The sequence below is a fragment of the Vipera berus genome (genome assembly GCF_964194415.1).
Source record: "Vipera berus genome assembly, chromosome: 3".
Taxonomy (NCBI): Eukaryota; Metazoa; Chordata; class Lepidosauria; order Squamata; family Viperidae; genus Vipera; species Vipera berus.
This window is the reverse complement of record NC_138204.1, coordinates 167,819,653-167,830,020: the sequence shown is the minus strand read 5'-3', so window position 1 is coordinate 167,830,020 and position 10,368 is coordinate 167,819,653. Positions and strand designations below refer to the sequence as shown.

General features: G+C 39.9%; 1 protein-coding gene across 1 annotated transcript in view; it reads right to left on the bottom strand.

The window, feature by feature from the left end:
• Positions 1–1,028: 1,028 nt before the first annotated feature.
• Positions 1,029–10,368, bottom strand: part of METTL4 (methyltransferase 4, N6-adenosine) — a 197,342-nt gene continuing 188,002 nt past the window's right edge. The window contains exon 9 of the transcript XR_014026108.1: positions 1,029–1,073. The gene's annotated coding sequence lies outside the window, so the exon portion shown is untranslated. The remainder of the gene's footprint in view (positions 1,074–10,368) is intronic.

Sequence of the window (10,368 nt, the reverse complement as noted above, 5' to 3'; positions counted from 1 at the left end):
TGTTTTATCCCTGGTTGCCTTGGCAACAGCACTTACATATGTCTGTCAAGGTCATCTTCCTTACTTTCTATATACAACCTACATAAAATTGTGCAGGCCTTTTATCACTATCTTCAGGATGAAATTCTAGAGTTTGCTAAAATGGGCCTCTAGTTATACTAGAAAACACTGGGAATTTGCAATATCTAGTGTCTGGACAAGCTAAGACAGGAGCCATAGAATTGCTTGAAATGAAAGGAAGGACCAAATTTCACTTTTTTCTGTCTAGTCATGTCTGACTCTAAGGGATGGTGCTCATCTCTGTTTCTTAGCCAAGGAAGCTAGCATTGCCCAAAGATGCTTCTGTGGTCATGTGACCAACATGACTATATGCTGAGGCACCCAGAATGCTGTTGCCTTCCCAATGAAGTGATACCTATTTATCTACTTGCATTTGCATGCTTTTGAACCGCTAGGGGGAAGGATACATTCTTACTATACTGTAACTAAACAGAGACATACTATTTCAATGCAAAGTTCTTACTTGCAAATAAATAGTACTCCTAATCTAGACTATTACCTGATGTAACATCCAGGGAAGTGCTTATACTTTGTATTTGATGTTTCATGTTTAATACACTCCAGTTAAATTCTCATTTTGCAGTGAAGTTTAGATGTGGTTTGATTACCTAATGAAAGGTAATAGGTTCCTTTTAAGTTCAGATACTGGCAACAAAAATGTTCATCATTATGCTTAATCACATCCTCTTTTCTATGCCAGGAAGGGAAAACAGCTTAGCACAAGCAAACATAGAGCTACATATGGTAAATGACAGATGGAAGTAATTTTGAAGACACTTAAACACAAAAGTAAGAAGTGTATCAAATTTAGCTTCTTCCAAAGGATACTTACGTCCAAAGAGCATTAAATGTCCAAGCAATAATAAGAAAACAGGAAAGATTCTTTTTCTGTTGTTCTATTATTCTGACTTCTTAGGATTATAGACAATGCTTATGCATATAGCAATGAGTCACACAGTGAAAGTTTTTGTTCCCATTGACTTCTCAGAGCTTTCCTATCTGGCATTCGTCTGCTAAAAATACAAAAGAGAGAAAGAATATTTTAACTTGCTCCACCAAATGGCAGCATTTTAATGAAAGCACCGACACATTTCTTCGTATATCAGTGCAATAGGACTGGAAATGATAATGCTGGCAAAAGTCACCATTAAAAAAACATGAAGATACAGCTAATGAAACACAAGGTGTTTTCAAATAAGATATTGAGGAGGTTTTTTATGGGAGTTTCTGATTATTGCCAAAACATTTCTAAAAATATTTATTATAAATTCCTTTATAAAATCATGGCACTGAAAAGAGGATGAGTATGAGAAGAAATCTTTTGAAGAGATTTTTTTTTAGATTGCTTCTCTTTCTGAATAAACAAAAATTCCTTTATTATTAGACCTTGAATTTAATATAAAGTATGATTATTTTTTTTAATATTCCATAACTCAGCTAAGAGGATATATTGGTGTTAAAGTCCAATAAAAATGTAACTATGTACCCAGAATGTAATAATTAATTGCTCACTTCTACCACCTTGTGGAGGAATACAATTATTACGGTTTTCTTGTGAAGGCAAATATCATTGTTCTTCAAACCATAAAAAATTAAATAAGCTTGGGCTTCTCAATATGCTTGGGCTTCTCTAGAGAAACCTGGACCAAACTGTACCTAACACAATAGGAGATTGCAAGAGCTCTTTTATTCTCAGGCTAAGTGGATTAATACTTTATCCTATTGCTTCTGCTGCAGCTTTCCCATCTCAGTCGGGATAGATCAGGTCCAGACATTCAGAGGTGAAGCAAGGTTGATCCTATCAGTGTGTGGAAAGAAGTCATCTGGAAAGTCTAGGGATACTGATTAGGCTAAGAAGTTGTGAAAAAGATCCTGGAAGATGTCAGTGGCAAACCATTTCTTTATTCTTACCAATTAAACTGTATTTTGTAGATGCATCAGTGTAAGTCAAAGCTGTCAAATTCAGTTTTAAGCTGCCTTAGCTACCTGCTGAGGGATTGGAATTGAGTGCCAAGCTCCATCCCTGTAGTATTTGACTTTCATTATCCAAGTTAATAAGACTGATTATCTTCTCTACAACAGCACAGGAACACAATCTAGTAATGGGCACAAGGAATGTCTCACAGTTGCAATCTTCGCTGGGGAACAGAAACCATTTGAATGAAATCATACACAGATCACACTTTTATAGTTGTTACAAAGGGATTGTTCATATATGCATCCCACTGGCTTATGTTCAACACCACTATACATTTCCTACGTCTCATGTGCAGTTTTGCCATATTCTGCCTACAATGAAGCGCTAAATTATTAATTCATCAATTATTCAGGTAGCCATATTCTTGAACCAATACAGAAGCCTATTGGCATAGTTGGAATTATTTAAAACATGTTGGCCTTCTGCTGAAAACATAGTTATGAACCATAAGAAAGGAAGAGTCATTATGGCAAAATACCATTTCTCAGTACCAGTTTTGTTAGCTGTACATAACATATAAGACCTTGAGAATTAGAGAAATTGAAAAATGATGAAGTATAAAGATACTGTTCAACATTAAAGGGCCATACAATCACCAGATCATTCTGTTAATTGGTAACGAAACATACCAACTTGTTGCTACATTGTATTTTCAAGCTACTTTATCTTTTCCTTTCTTCAGAGATTATTCAGCTAGAACAATAATGGATTTTACAAGTTTATACTCCATTAGAATAAGATCTCTATATCAGTACCACAAATTAAAAGGAAACTTTCCCAAAGAAATGTATTATTTGAAGAGCTTTGATGTGTTGATTCAATGCAGCCCCTCCTCTAGAAAAGTTCTATGTGGGTACATTTTCAAAGTAAATTGCAGATGACATTGAGTTGCTACCAGAATGACTGTTCTTATATAAGCTATAATTATAACCACACAAGTTTTCATTAGGATGACAACACAGTTGACCTTTCAGTTCAATAGAGTTAGAGTTTAATTAATGTTGTAATCCAAATAGATTTTTCTTCCTTTAAAAAATATTTACTTACTAGCTTGTATCTTTATATTTGTGGCATTAGTCTAAGTCTGATCTTACAAAATTTCCCGGTTCCAGAGATGAATTAAATTTACTGCACAAAAACTTTCAAGGGAGCTTATACTGTAGATGAGGATATACAGACGAAGCTTTGTCATGTTAGCATAAAGGTTTTTTTCCAATTTATTATAACTGTGATTGGTAACTTTCAAATCTATAATACTGCCTTCTGAATCAGGCACTGAAAAGGTGAGTCAGAAACAATCTTTTCATGAGTTTGGACCAATGCCTCTTTCTCTGCCTAACCTCTCTCACAAGTCTTGTTATGGGGAAATATATGTATGCCTCCTTGAACTCCAGTATGAAAATCAGGTTATTAAGTGGAATAAACAAACAAACAGAGCTTATACTTACTACTGGACCTTTTTGATCCAACACAAATTATTTTGCCAGTCGCAACTAAGATACAGAAATAATTCGTTACAAATTCATTACTCCGTTACCAAATTATACACCCCAGATATAAATAAAATCTGACACTCTTTTCTGAAAATACTTGTAATTTATTTATTTATTATTTAACATGTTTTAAGCAGCCCTTCGGAATTCAGTACTCTCCCACAGGCCTACAAACAATACAAACTGGAAAGATCAAAATAAGAGCCAAACTGCAGACAATATTAGTTTCTATCTTGCTTGCCAGGGAACAGAAACAGGAGGAAACTCTTGACTCCTCAAGATACAAATTTAAAGAAGAATGGGGGAAAAGGACACCATGGTTATCCCAAAGATGCTTTTTCATGAGGCAACTGGACTTCCTTGTTTTTCTTTGAAGACGTTTTGTTTCTCATCCAAGAAGCTTCACACCATTTAGAAGACAACGTAGTGGAGAGAAGAGGAAGAAAAATAGGACCTTATGATCAGATTTTTGCTCATGGAACCAAAGCAAAGTTTTACATATCCAGATCTAAAGATTCCTTTTCATTCACAAAGTATGGATGTTGAATTTTTTTTCTCCATTATTATTTCCCATTATAGAAAGAAAAAGTTTCTAAGAGGCTCCAATTTTGGGCAATTAAATTCATCCACCACAAAGTAAATTTATGTGCAAAATACATTCATGTAATATACCATGTTGCATTATTACCCCAAATATACTCTCTAGTGGAACACCACTTGCAATTTTTAAAATTCTAAAATGTAGGAAAATAAGGCAGGAAATAAATATTAGACCTAATAATCAAAATAAAGTGTATTGCTCTAAATCTATGCTATGACGTACATAATGTTATACATCTCTTCTTCCTTAAGTTGTATAGTTCAAAAAGAGGCAGATTTAGATTCAGCAGGTTAAACTATAAAACAATCCAACAATTTACCCTCAAAAGCTTCAACATTTGGGCAATGTAAATGATCATCAATAAACCTAAAATTGAATGGTTAGTATTTACAATTTGAGAATTGATGTGATAAGGAAGATGGTATCTTGAACCCAGGGACATGGTGGCTCAGTGGGTTAGGACACTGAGCTTGTAGATCAGAAGGTTGGCAGTTTGGTGGGTCAAATCCCGAGTGCCGCGTAGCAGAGTGAGCGCCTGTTACTCGTCCCAGCTTCTGCCAACCTAGCAGTTCAAAAGCACGTAAAAATGCAAGTAGAAAAATAGGGACCACTATGGTGGGAAGGTAACAGCGTTCCGTGCGCCTTTGGGGTCTAGTCATGCCAGCCACATGACCACAGAGACGTCTTCGGACAAGCGCTGGCTCTTCGGCTTTGAAACAGAGATGAGCACCGGCCCCTAGAGTTGGAAACAACTAGCATGCATGTGCGGGGGAACCTTTACCTTTACCTTTTTCCTCAGAAAAAACAAGTTAGATGTTATTGACCTCTTATCCCCTAGCTTTTGAGATTAGAGCTTTGCCAGGACTAAGAGTTGCCATCAAGAATGCATCTAAAACAGAAAATCAGGGATGCAGGAAGAAAAAATCTGACCTGTCCATTGCAGAAATCAGAATACAGGAAGAGTAGAGTCCCCACCAGAGACAGCATTCCATTCTGCCGCTATTGCCAGCCACTGAGAATGGATCTCTAGTGACTGATTTCTAGACTTGGAAATCCCTGTAGATACTACCAGAGATACATATGAAAATATCTAAGAGTGTTCTCTTTACTTCTTGGAAGGGACAAATAAAATTTGTTTGCTTGTGCATAGATGTCACTTTGGGTAAACTTTAAATTTAAGTCTTTTTATCTAGTAGAGCTTATCTCCGTAAGTATTGCAAAATATTTGCATACCACAGTATATATGAAGTGGACCTAGGTTTATTAAAGGTTATATGAGCAAAAGAGGAGGAACATAAGACCACTAAAAGTTGGAAACGACTAGCACGCATGTGCGGGGGAACCTTTACCTTTACCTTTATCTTGAACCCAAAAGCAGCTGCTACAGATCAAAGTGCCATTCTATTTAATTTGGACTGGCTGCTTCCTTAATAATGGTTAGAACTTTTGTTCTAATCTTTGTTACCTTCTTATGTCAATTTAAAAGTTTAAGTAGCTACCCATAGCGTTTTCCTGCTAACGAAGCACTGTCAGTTCATTCTTTTAAGTGCTTTCAAACTGCCAGCATACTCCTTCTGAATTTTATTTTTAATGGTAATTGCCAAGAGCACGACAAGTTGGACTTTATACCCTTACTACATAAAATGTAGTGGAAAGATAGCTTTGCTTCTAAAGACCTCTCTAAATTACAATTAATTTTCATTGTCCTGTCCTACTAGGAAATGGTTTAGGCATAGGAGAATAAATTTACAGTGAGATGTCATTTATGTTATGCAACTATTCTTATGGTAAGTGATTGCATTAATCCCAGTGATGTGAGTGTTTAATTGAATTGTTGCCTGATTAAAATTTTCTGTGATTGCCAAACATATTTGTGATTATTAGTTATGAATATGTGTGACCCTCCATTAAAAAGAATCTCTGGAATCTCTCCCATGTACAAGAATGTTTACATCAGGGCTTTTCAACCTTTTCACCCATTGTACTACTTTTAGGATAAGCCAGTGTCTGAGTACCACCAGTCACCCAGCAAGGTGTCAAAAATTTGACCAAAAAAAGAGGGGGAAAATGATAAAGTACAGGTAGTCCTCGACTTACAACAATTCGCTTAGTGACTGTTCAAAGTTACGACGGCACTGAAAAAAGTGACTTATGACCATTTTTCACACTTATGACTGTTGCAGCATCCCCAGGGTCATGTGATTTACATTTGGATGCTTGGCAACCAATTCATATTTATGATGGTCACATTGTTCCAGGGTCATGTGATTGCCTTTTGCAACCTTCTGACAAGCAAAGTTAGTGGGGAAACCAGATTCACTTAACAATCATGTTACTAATTTAATTTCTCTCTCTCCCTCTCTTTCTCTCCCTCTCTCTCCCCCTCTCTCTTTCTCTTTCTCTCTCTCTCCCTCCCTCTTTCTCTCTCCTTCTCTTTCCCTCTTTCTCTCCCTCTATTTCTCTCTCTCTCCCTCTCTCTATTTCTCCCTCTCTTTCTCTCTCTCCCTCTGTCTATTTCCCTCCCTTTCTTTCTCCTTCTCTCTCTCTCCCTCTCTTCCTCTCTCTCTCCCTCCCTCTGTATTTCTTTTTCTCTCTCCCTCATTTCTTTCTCCTTCTCTCTCTCCCTCTCTCTCTATTTCTCTCTCTCTCCCTCTGTATTTCTTTTTCTCTCTCCCTCCTTATTTCTTTCTCCTTCTCTCTCTCCCTCTCTCTCTATTTCTCTCTCTCTCCCTCTCTCTCTATTTCTCCCTCTTTCTCTCTCTCCCTCTCTCTATTTCCCTCCCTTTCTTTCTCCTTCTCTCTCTCTCTTTTTCTCTCTCTCCCTCTGTATTTCTTTTTCTCTCTCCCTCCCTATTTCTTTCTCCTTCTCTCTCTCCCTCTTTCTCTCTCTCTCTCTCTATTTCTCTCCCTCCCTCCCTCCTTCTCTCCCATTGTCCCTACCTTCTTACCTTCCTTTCTTCCTTCCCTCCCTTTTTGTCCTTTCCTCCTCCCTCCCTCCCTCCCATTGTCATTTCCTTCCTTCTTTCCGTCCAAATCCATTTTTACCAAGACACCTCATGCCCACTTAACTCTTTATGAAGCACCAGAGGAAAGTTGGGGAAGATTTATCAACGATACTCGGAGGTTGCCAGCTTATTTAATAAGCTTTATTCCAGTAACAGAAACACCTTGCATTTGCTTAGAGTTGATTTACGCGCACCAACAATGCTGCTCTGGACCGCGGGGCAAGAAGGCGCCCTTCACACAGGCACCCTTTGCCCCGCTCGCCTTCTGCAGATGCAGCTGGAGTCCTGGGTGGGGGGAGATCCGGGGCTGAGGCACACTCAGGGAAGCACATGGCAGCAACTCACAACCATCTGCTCTTGGGGGACGGAGGTACAAAGCCAGCCAGACAGGGCTCGGAGCAGTTGACCATCCCAGATCACAGCTGCGCTTCCACCTTTCCCAGGGCAGTCCCCGCAGACGGAGCGCAGCACAGGGCACCAGCATGCCCCAGTGCCACAGAAGCAGCCTGCTGGAGCAGCTCCAACTCCTTTCTCCAGACAAGGAACGCTCCTTTGGCAAAAGATTGGGCAAGTCAACGTCACTCCCAAGGCAACAAGGCGCATGTGCCTCGAGGTCTAGCAATTTGAAAGGTGGTAGAACGCAAGCCGGTTTGCGATTGTGTCCACACGTAATTCACCGCTCATGGGGCAGAAGCGGAGATGCAGCTTCTCTTTAAGAAGGCGAATGAGCTGCTGCATGTCTTCACCAGGCACTTCAGCAACACGTGCGCTAGTGTTTCCGAGCCCCGCCCCTTTCCGGAGACAAAAACCTAGGATTTTCCAAAAGAGCCAAGATTACAATGATCAAGCAAAATAACTTTATGGTAGTGCACTTGCGGTATCTCAAATGGAGCGAGCGCTCCTAACAATGTCCCATTCTAAAATACTGAGCTGGCTCTTCCTGCTTGTCCCCAACACAACCACCCACGCTCCTCCACAGCAGCCACCGGAGGAGGAGGGGCGGTTATGGCTGAAGGGGCTGCCTGCCTCCTACTTGATTCACTCGCTCTGGGCTGCCGTGGCCTTGTGGCTGCCGGCACTCCACCCCACGGCAGGATTGGCGGCTGCAAGGTGTCAGCCCCGCAGCTAGTGGCAGTCATCCTTGGAACCGCAGGGGGGAGTGTGCTGGCTCGGTCGGAAGCCTCCATCCGGCCAGGCCCTCTCTAGTAGTGGGCAGCACCGGAAGTCAATCCGGTTGCTGCACAACAACTCCATGGGGAGGGCGGGGCCTTGCTCTGCACCTGCACTCTTCGTGCGGCCTCAGTAGGGTTCCTGCAGGCCGCCGCCAAGCAGCATGTTTTCCGCAAGCGAGCTGGGAAGGAGCGAGGTGGGGGGAAGGCAGAGGGGAGGCGGGGGGAGGAAGGCTACGCCACATACCTCCGGACACGTGCTCGCGTACCACCAGTGGTATGCGTACCACCAGTTGAAAAGCCCTGGTTTACATTACTGGTGCTCTCACTGCATATAACTCTTGAAATTCTGCCATAGCAATTCTGTCTCCTTCCCCCTGTCTTTGCTTGGCCATTTCGATTGTTATGATTTACCTCAAACTACTGGGAGGCCTTGGAAAAAACATTTTTCATTTCTTCAGAGGCTCTCTAGAGGGGTGTTTCTAACCTTGGCCACTTTAAGATGTGTGCACTTTAACTCCCAGAATTACCCAATCAGCATGCTGAGAGTTGAAATCCACACATCTTAAAATGGTCAGAGTTGAAAAATATTGGTCTAGACCTTTCCTCAGATGCTTTGGAAGATCAGTGAAAGTTAATAGATCCGCACTGAACATTTGACACATCTAAAGGAATATTTTTTTCACTGAAAATGGTCTTTGCTCTTTAAGAAAAAAGCTTAATGATTCAGTCTATAATCACCTTGTGAAAATACTCCAGATCCGCCCTTCTTTATATGTGGCTGAACTTTCCTAGAGCTTCATTAACAATTATATATGGGGTGGGGGTGGGGGAATCAAAACATATAAACAAAGACCCATCCCCTTTTTACATTAAAGGGAAAGATTTTAATTCTTTATTTATTTATTTTTCACATTTTTTTGAACCACATATCTCCCTCAGCTCATGCAGTCATAATGGCACTACCTTGAGGTTGGGGTTTGTTTTTTTGATGACCCCACATGCATGCCCCTGTTCATTAAACAAATGTTCAGAAAGTAAAGCTTGTTTCAGAGTTTAACAATATCATTGAGGTTTCAGAGTTGTACTTTGTTTTTCTCCATGATGCTTGTGATGCCCAGGGCTACTGGAACCTAGGATAGCAGGCTGGCAGAGGCAGTGAACTGTAGAGAAGGATGCGGGAGCTGTGGAGGGGAGGGTTGAGTTGAAGCATCCCTGTGGTTTTATGACCATAGGAGTACTACAATGGTTATAATTTGGGGGACCGGGTATAACTACCATTTTTGGAGCATCACCGTAGCTTAGCCTGCTAAACAAACAGTCATTAAGTAAGAACTGCATCTAGTAACTGCTTTGTATAGTCCATAGAAATTCTATATATTTGAAACATCCATTCCGATCCAGAAAAACTAAGTAATGTAATTAAGTAATTTTGCTTCACACAGTAAATGTTCTGTCAAAATACCTCTCTGTTCTGTTTCAAGCCTATTATTTTCTCATTTGAAGAGCCCAAAAGTATGCATGTATGAAGTATGAGAATTTGCTTGATTTCCACTTGTTTACAAATTGTGTTTATACTTATGTGAAGTAGATAAAGATTAGTTTTATTTTTTAAGAAAAATCTCAATAGATTTGTAATGACCTTTAACATTTATCTGCTCTGTTTAAATAGTTTAAAATCTGGATGGTCATTGCAATATCCTTTGAATCAGTGGTGGGATTCAAATATGTGAACCACCGGTTCTCTGTGTGGATGCCGCTTTTGGAAGTCCATTCTGAGCCTGGGCAACAAAAAATTAGCTACCAATTCTGCCGAACTGGTGTGAACTGGCTGAATCCCACCACTGCTTTGAATCTGATAATTATTTGCACTGTTTCTGACAAGTGAGCTCCATTGGGTACAATTATGACTGTTTATTGAATAATTGCTGTCTCTGTCAAATATTTGATTGAATATTTACCCACTCACAGTAACATTTTTACTGACTAATTGTCTGTACTGAATAATAGCCTTTCTCAGTAATTGCCTTCTCTGAATAATAGTTTCATTGTATAAGTTCCT